This window comes from Diuraphis noxia, unplaced genomic scaffold (genome assembly GCF_037042655.1).
Source record: "Diuraphis noxia isolate RWA-SAM2 unplaced genomic scaffold, SU_Dnox_SAM2 contig0003, whole genome shotgun sequence".
NCBI classification, from domain to species: Eukaryota; Metazoa; Arthropoda; class Insecta; order Hemiptera; family Aphididae; genus Diuraphis; species Diuraphis noxia.
The window spans coordinates 11116552-11125443 of NW_028301713.1; the positions used below are offsets into that span (position 1 = coordinate 11116552).

The following is an 8892-nucleotide window of genomic DNA, read 5'->3' on the forward strand; positions in this document are numbered from 1 at the left end:
ATACACTGTTGGTAGTTTTTTCAGACTTGTTTTATCTTTATCACTGAATTTTATATGATTAAAATTACTAATAATATGCAACAACCTTTGCATAAATATTATTAAACTCGACAATGTCTAAAATATCTCATACTTTAATTTTTTTCTAAAGTGATTAATAACTACGGTAATTTGAATGGTTATTTTTATTACCTACATGGCCAATTTGTTAATCTTATTTTGAGAAAATTTTATCTAAGTCAAATGGTTGATTTTTGACAATTGTTTTAAATATAAGTATTCTTGTTAGGTAAATTAGGATCTAGTATACGTTGTGTATGAACATTATAATTAAAAAAATATAAATTGTAACTATTTAAAAATGTAATTTTTTTTAAATATTGATTAGAACAAAAGTTATTTCATTTGTCAGATCCCCGTGGGGCATCCTGTAGATACAATAATATATTAGAATAGGTATCTTAAAAACGTCAACCGTTGAATGATTGACTTCTGAATTACTTAACCTACTTCTTACTGTGTACTTCAATACTTAAATAAAATTGTATACTAAGCATATGTTGCTTGAAATGTTTATCTTCGGACACTTTACATAATAATGACTTTCTTCATTTAACTCTATGTCAGACTATGTATTGCATAATGTTCTTTTACCCAAGAGTTGTATCAACGGACGACTACGAATTGGTTCCCAATTATCGAATTGGTTTCCGGGTTGTCTACAGGTAACATACGAATTGGTTCCGCAAGCTTTCACAATAATTAACCTTGTTAAATTTACTTTTCAATTATTATGATATGTTCAACCAGCAACATTTCCTTCCCATTTATTCAGACTAAATTATGTGAACAAGTAAAAATTATAATATTTTTTTTCACAATCATTAATAAATTTAAAACTTTTACCACGATTTGTTATTATATCATGATTATCTAATGCTTCATGTAGTTCTGTTAAAGTCTTAGATAATTTAGGTAACTATTACTTGATCGACTAGCGTGAATATTTTGTCTTACTCTAAAAGCGTCATGCGCATGAACAGCTTGTTCAATATCACCATTGACTAGTAACCCTTTGCAAATTAATTTTGTTGGACGTTCAAGATTTTCCTGATCTTTTCTTTTTAAGTTATTGCTTAATGCTTGCCTGTCCAATATGTTTTCACTATTTTTCTCATGATTGTGTTCGAGGTCACATTCTTCAATATTTTTTAAATTATTTATTTTTAAAAACGATTTGCATTTTCTTTTTGTACAAGTCTAACGTTCCATATTTCCCGATAGTTGTTTTTGAAATCCGTATTTGGAACCGCTAATAACGAAGAGTTTTTTATTTTTTTCACTGAACATCAGTTCCATTTTAACGCAAGCGCTAGGTTAGTTGTCACAAGACTGACGAAATATAATCAATCTATTAGATATAAAGTCATATCTATAAACATTCCCAGACATCGTAAAACCTAATAAAATATTGTAAGATTATCGATTGTACATAATATACGTATCTTAAACAGTGAGTTGTAGACTGATAAACCGATAAGTTATTTTATTCAGGAACCAATTTGAACAGTTGTATACTGGAAAGTTTTTTTTTCGGGAACCAATTCGTACACAATTAATTGACCCGTGAACCAATTCCACGTTTGCCGTATCAACAACTGTTTCTCTTAAATGAGTTCCAAAGATTGAAAAACTATCCGCATTGATTTTGAATTTATAGCAAGTGTTACTCTTGGAATCTGATGGGACCATTACAACCCTAATCTTAAATATTACAATAATTACATTTTAATTTTGAAATTTCGTAAGATTAATATACCAAATAATATTCAGGATTAATAACAAGTCACACTTTTGTTAGAATATAAATCAAACGTTTTTAAACTTTTTATTTTAACACGGTACACTGTGGTATTCACAATATATTTATGGCAAATGTCTATGCCATGAAAAGCATTAAATTTAACAATAAAATACAATAAAATGCTAGCGGCACACTTAGAAAATGCTTGAGGCACACCAGTGTGCAGTGGTACATTGGTTGACAACTATAATGTTATAAATGCATAATATTATTATATTCTGAAGAAAATATAGTTTCATTGTTATGTCTAACAATTTTAAATCCATAGTTTATAAGGTATCTACTTTTGAAAATTATTAGCATCATATCTCGTATTAATAAAAGTAATGTTGTTATATTATTCGAGATCTTGTTTATAATTATTAGTAGGTATTGTACGTAACCAGATATCGTTGTGACTTTTTTAAAACAGTAGTATTTATTTATTTGTTTGTTTGAATTGCACAACACTATTTAATAAAATAAAAAATTATAACTTTAACCACTAAAAGGTTAGAAAACATCTGCAACAATTGAAATACTTTTCCCCCAAATATTTAGAGTCATAACATTAATCATAGATGCTTGTAATCTATTTATGAAAAATATTATGTATCTGCATAGTAGAAATTAATTGAACGTTATCATTTACAGAAACGGACAGTACGTATTATTTTTTTTTCTATGTAAAGAAGGAACTTGGTTATGTTTTTTAAATGAAATTTATCATTAACAATGTTAGATTTTGACAAGAGCGTGGATGTGTTAACGATATAATCTGTTTTGAGACAGTAAAACTTATTGTATTTGTCATATTGTGATTTAATAAAAAATAAATAGATAGATAGGTAGGTAACGAAAAAAATTAACAATCTGTATAAAATCTGTACCTTCATAAAGAAAAAATATTTGGAAATTATTATAATATAAACACAAAATTTCATATGTTTATATTTTATAAAGTGTATACTATCATTACATTTTATAATAATAGTGGTAATGGTAAATGACTATCAGGTAAATAGAAAATAGAATATTGACTATTCTAATTTATACATTAGACACCACGGCCCTTACGTCGAGTCTACTACTGTTTACTTAATCATAAATATAATAGCTACTTAGTAGTATTATTTCTCAGTTTCTCACATACAATGCGAGTGGTTCATAGTACATTGCTTCTGATCAAACCCATGTGGTTATACTATGGCGTAATACCTACCCATTAACTACGGTTTTTAGTTAAAATTTAAAATTTTAATTAACTATTATAATATGCAATTCGAGCGTGGTCATTGCTAGGATGGAAAAATATAACAATATAATTTGTATAGACCTTTTAACAATATTGTGAATAATATGCCAATGGTAACGTGGCAGGACTTATACTATACGACGGCAGTGTTATTATAATAATATATTCGGGGACGGAGTGACCCAGTGGAAAAACGCGGAGGTTGCGACGCGCACCATCGTCGGTCCGAATCTCGGTTACGGGTGCCTCTTTTTCTCCGGGCAGTCACGGTGTGTAAATAAAGAGGTCGCTATCCTCTACTTGGGCATGGTAGATATCTACGGCAGGTGCCCACTTGAAAATTCTGCTAAACCTTTAAATAAAAAAAAAAAATATAATATATTCGCACATCAGGCGCGACGGCTTGCGATACCGTATAGTAAAGAGTCTGAATAAATGTGTAGGTACCTACTTATAAAACATACAACTCACAACAGTACAATATATTATATCAATACATACACAAATAAAACAATAACTAATAATGTTGATTACGTGTGTAAGACCAGTTATTCCTATTATGATATTATGTGGTGTGTATCGTGTATGCCAGTATGTACATATTTTTGATGAAGGGCAATTTTGATCGTATTTACGGACTTCATTGGGAAAACAGGCTATGGCAATAGCGGCCTTTCGGAATTCCCGTGTGATGTAGGATGAACAACTTGTATACAAAATAATAATATTAATTGTTTATAAATAGTTATTTATTAGCTAATAGCTAATAATAAAATTATCACTCAATAGTTTATGCTTAATACTAATATTAATTTATAATTGGACTGAGGAAGGTTATTTTACCATCACGTCTAGAACAGAGTGGTTGTAACGTGTATTCATTTTTATTGTTTGACAATATCAAAGTAGTTCTTAGTTTATTTTAAACACAACTATTTAAGGTAAGTGAAAATTGCATTATTATTATTCATCAATAAATGGAAAGAAGTTAAATACTCCAAATTTGTCCGAACGAAAGAGTTAATTATAAGGGGGATGAGACTCCTTATTCTTTGCACATGTGTTTATGAAGCTGAGCAAATATTAGAAGCGATTTTTACGATAATTTTAAGTAAATTTGATGGTCCAATTTTATCAGAAAGTTGTAATTCAGTTGCTGATACTCCGTGTGCTGAAAAAAAGAAATTCCTCTCAAAACGTATTTCAAATAAAAAACACTATTTGGAATTTGTTGATCAAATAGATACTGAATACCACCAAACCAATGATGATGGATATGGTGATGAAAATTATTCAAATTCTACTTCTTTAGATTCCTTTAAGCAATGGGCTCAATCAATAGCAGACCAAGCCAGAGAAAATACCCAAAATATAATTGGTCAGTTTGAAAATGCGCAGTTTCTTCCAAGTTTAGAGTCATGTATAGTAAATACCATGAAATTCTTCCCATGTTGGTCTGGAATTATGAGCAACAATTTTGGATATGGAACTAAGACTGCTTCTAGTAGTAGAATAGAAGGAAACTTCAATCAATTGAAGAATAGACTCTTCAAAAATGAATCTTTACCCTTAAGGATAGACTCGTTCTTGGAAAAATTAATAATTTATTATAAAGGTGACCATTGATACAAGGAGATAATCAAGATTGGGAAAATGGTATTTCCACTGAAAATGAATCAATCCATAATCCAGACACGCTCGATAGGTCAACTATTGAATATCAAAATAATTGTGTTCAATACACTCCACTCGCAGGACAAGAATTAATGATTGATAGGTATTCTGTAGATGATAATACATCTTTACAATGTGACACTCAAGAATGGGAAGACATGAATGAGGATGAAAATGAAATCATAAGGATCTCTAAAAATATAAATGTATCTGATATTGAAATCGATGAAAGCAATACTATTGAAAAAATAAACAAAAATAATAATTATAAGCAGAACATTTTAGAAGACATTTTATTAAACGAAAATGAAACATGTAGTGCTTCTACGAATGAAGATTCATCTACAGGATTACACAAATTCATGTTTTGTAAAAATGTCGTTCCTATCTTCAGATGTTCAGTTTCAATACCAGAAGATAATGAAGATTACGGACAGAAAAGAATATGTAAAGACTGTGATAGAAAAAATTCAGAGAAGACTGAAAATAATGCAACAGAAATGTGGAAAAAAACAGCTATAAAAAAAAAAGATCTCCACATTCATATCTTGTTTCACAGTCAGGTTTCGAACATGTCGATTTTAATAAAAAAAGGTTCAATCACTCCAATATTTCTTTTAAAGAATGGAAATAGTTTTACTAACAAATCGATTATGGTTCCTGGAGTAGGAAAATGGTATTGAATAACACTTGTTCGGTGGATTCAATATTATCTATTTTAGCATCAGCAGCTGCCGACAGTTTAATATTAAAAAATGTCATTATTAATAAGTCATCATGTAATACAACTGCCAAGTTTATATTAAAGATGATTTCACAAAATGATTTTAAGGATATTTACTACGAACGATGTTACTGGTTTTGAAGTTTTTTGCTGATAAAATAAAATGTCTTGTTGGTGGGCTAAAATCCATTGATATGACTGATACAGCAGCATCAATGGCCAGTAAATTAATGGCAGACATGCCATCATTTACCAGAAATAGCAATTGCCAAAATAATTTTTGTTCTGTAAAAGATATTGAGACAACTTATTTTATGATTTCATTGAATAAATTCAACGAGTTTTCAATCCAAGAACAATTGTATGAATATCTCAGAGAATCAGAAGATAAATGCGTTTACTGTGGACATCAAAGGATATCTTCAATTCACCCTACTACACATATTTTGGTTGAGCTGATTTCACTGCCTGAAGGTAAATATAAAATATTATAAAAATGTATGATCAATTTTTTTTTTGTCATGTCGTGCAAGTTTGGAGAGGTGTACAAATGTTTTAAATAGGATTACAAATGAGTACAAATTAAATAACAATCGTTGGTACTATTTTGGAGTCGGTGGGACCAATATAAGCCAATGGCGGTACTGGGGTAACGTTACGCCGGTACCGCAACGGGAAAATTGATTTTCCCGAGTTTGGAGAGGTGTACAAATGTTTTAAATAGGATTGCAAAATGAGTACAAATGAAATAACAATCGATAGGATATTTTTTGACCTGTATATACAGTTTGGTGGTACTGGGGTAACGCACCTATTTGAATGCATTGAAAACCTACCATGGCCATCTGGATTTTATTTATTTTGGATGAAAATGGCTCTGCGAATAGGAGACCAATTCAAATCTTTTGAGCAATTTGAACAAGCGTTAATTATTTACAAAAATGCAAAATTTATGGATTTCGGCATTAGTAACTGCAGAACGATGAAAGCAGCGAAAATCCTGTCCAAAAAAAAACTATGGAGAACTTAAAATATTATTTTGTGAAGTACCTATACATGCATCCATGGTGGAGTTCATAACAAAAGAAAAACATGTTTGTGGCTTGGTGAGTCGCGGTCGTACGTTCAATCTGCAGAAACACACTGAGCGGTACGTACCGGCCGCAGTTGCTAGCTCCCGGATGCGTGACCTCCTTAATTTTTAGCAACATATCCTTGCCACACATACACAAACATATGTTACAACCCTACCAATTTAAAAACCTACAAATAAATACACAAAAATAATCACTACCGTACCACCCCACTCACAATGGCCTTTTTTTTTTTTTTTTTCCTGTTTAAATCAGGTTGAACTGTTTTCACATTACTTAGCCCCCATGCAGCATCGTTTATTTAGAAAAGTCATAAATTTATACAAGTAGAAGTAGTCATAGCAGTTTTGAGATACCCATTCCTCAGTAACCTGGTATATATGCGAATGCCCCAATCCTGTTATGACTTTACAAAACAAGCATCGTAAGTAGGGACAAGCAAGATTAACCCGCTATATCCCCTCACAGCAGTTTTATACAACAGTTTATTTTTTTTTTAAATATTTTTATCCCTTCATATATCTTCTCGGGCCGACCGCGTCCGCCGCCCTAGACATCGCGTTCTGGCGCCTCTTCTCGGACCGGACTAGCTAGCCATCCTAGACATCTCGTACTGATGACATCTTCTCAAGCCGGCTTAGCCCGCCGCTTTCGAATCCCGTACTGACTTCATCTTTCAGCTCCTGTGGCTTGTCGAGCCCTCTCCTCCTCTTCCTTGACGGTGAGAATGTTTTCCACCATCTTGTAGAAGAGTCTGAGAGTCTCTTCAGCATCGCAGAGTCTTTGAGTAGAGGACCACAGAGTATGTCGGGGACATCAGCTGTTGTTGGTGGATGCCCGAGGCGTTCAGAGAGGTCGGTTCGTAGACCGTTCCAGTTCTCGCAGTGGAACAAGGTGTGTTCTGCTGTATCCGAGGGACACTGGCAGTGGAAACACCTTGGGCTTGCGGCCCTGGCGAAGCGATGGAGGTATAACTGGAAACAGCCGTGTCCAGTGAGCGCCTGTGTCATGTGGTAGGACCAGGGGACTACTGGAGTCGTCCTGTTATACCACCTAACCAGATCGGGGATGAGGCGGCGAGTCCAGGCGGCCATGCTTGAACTGGACCACCTCGTCTGCCATTCTACGATGGTAGCCTTCCTTTCTTCATTCTTGATCCTATTTCTGGAGACAGGTGGCTCTCCTGGGATCGGTGCGTCGTTGAACCTTCTCCTGATCCTCGTCCTCTCCTGAGCGATAAGGTCAGCTGGCGGCATGTTCGCCAATAGGAAGGCGGCTTCGTCCGAGACCGTCCTGTAGGCTCTGATAGCCCTCAGGGCGGCCACCCTCTGCGGTCTCCTAAGATTTCTGATGGATTTAGCAGTGCCGCAGACGGGAGTTGCCCACACCGGGGCGGCATAGAGCAGCTGGCTCTCGACTACAGATCCCAGGAGTCTTCTCTTCCATTGACCAGGCCCGTTGATGTTGGGCATGATCCTGGAAAGAGCTGCAGCCGATGTGGCCGCTTTTTTGGCGACCGTTTCAACGTGTTTCCCAAAGGAGAGACGGGTGTCAAGGATGACTCCTAGGTACCGAAGGTGCTTCTTTAGGTCGATCGACTGACCTCCAATGCTGAGGCGGGGAGGGTTGTAGGCCCATCTCTTCGTCAGCATTACAGCCTCTGTCTTTTGGTGAGCCAGTTGTAGTCCATGCCTCACTATCCAATCGTCGATTTGGCCCAGAACGGGATTCACTAGATCCTCAAGTTGCTCGTCTGTCCTAGCCAATCCCACAACCACGAGGTCATCAGCGAAGCCGATCATCTGGACACCCGGAGGGACCTCCATGGTGAGCAGGTCGTCATAAACAATGTTCCAAAGGGTAGGTCCTAGGACCGATCCCTGAGGAACGCCGCACGTCATAGTTCTTGCCACCCTGTTGTTTCCTACCAGTAACTCTCTGTCCGAAAGCCAGGAACGAATCATACGCACCAGGTACTCAGGAGTGTCCTTTTTCCTTAGTGCCTCATCAATGACCGGCCAGCGAAGAGAGTTAAAGGCGTTTTTAACATCGAGGGTGACCGTGCTGGTGTGCTACAAAGCTCCACCTGCCTGTGGTTGCCCTTGGCAGCGTGTTTTGCTAGTCTGGTGACGACCTCCACCGCAGATTCAGTCGAGATGCCCCTTCTGAACCCGAACTGGTTTGGAGCCCGACCGGTGTATCTAGAGTCCAGATGATCGTCCAGCCTCTGAAGGAGGAGTTTCTCCAGAACCTTTCCCGGAGTGCTGAGGAGACAGATGGGTCGGAAGCTGGAAGGAGCCTC

The 8892-nt window shown here is 35.5% G+C and overlaps 1 pseudogene; it reads right to left on the minus strand.

Moving 5' to 3' along the window:
* Nucleotides 1-6974: 6974 nt before the first annotated feature.
* Nucleotides 6975-7947, minus strand: LOC149056721 (uncharacterized; annotated as a pseudogene).
* Between the last annotated feature and the right edge of the window lie 945 nt (nucleotides 7948-8892).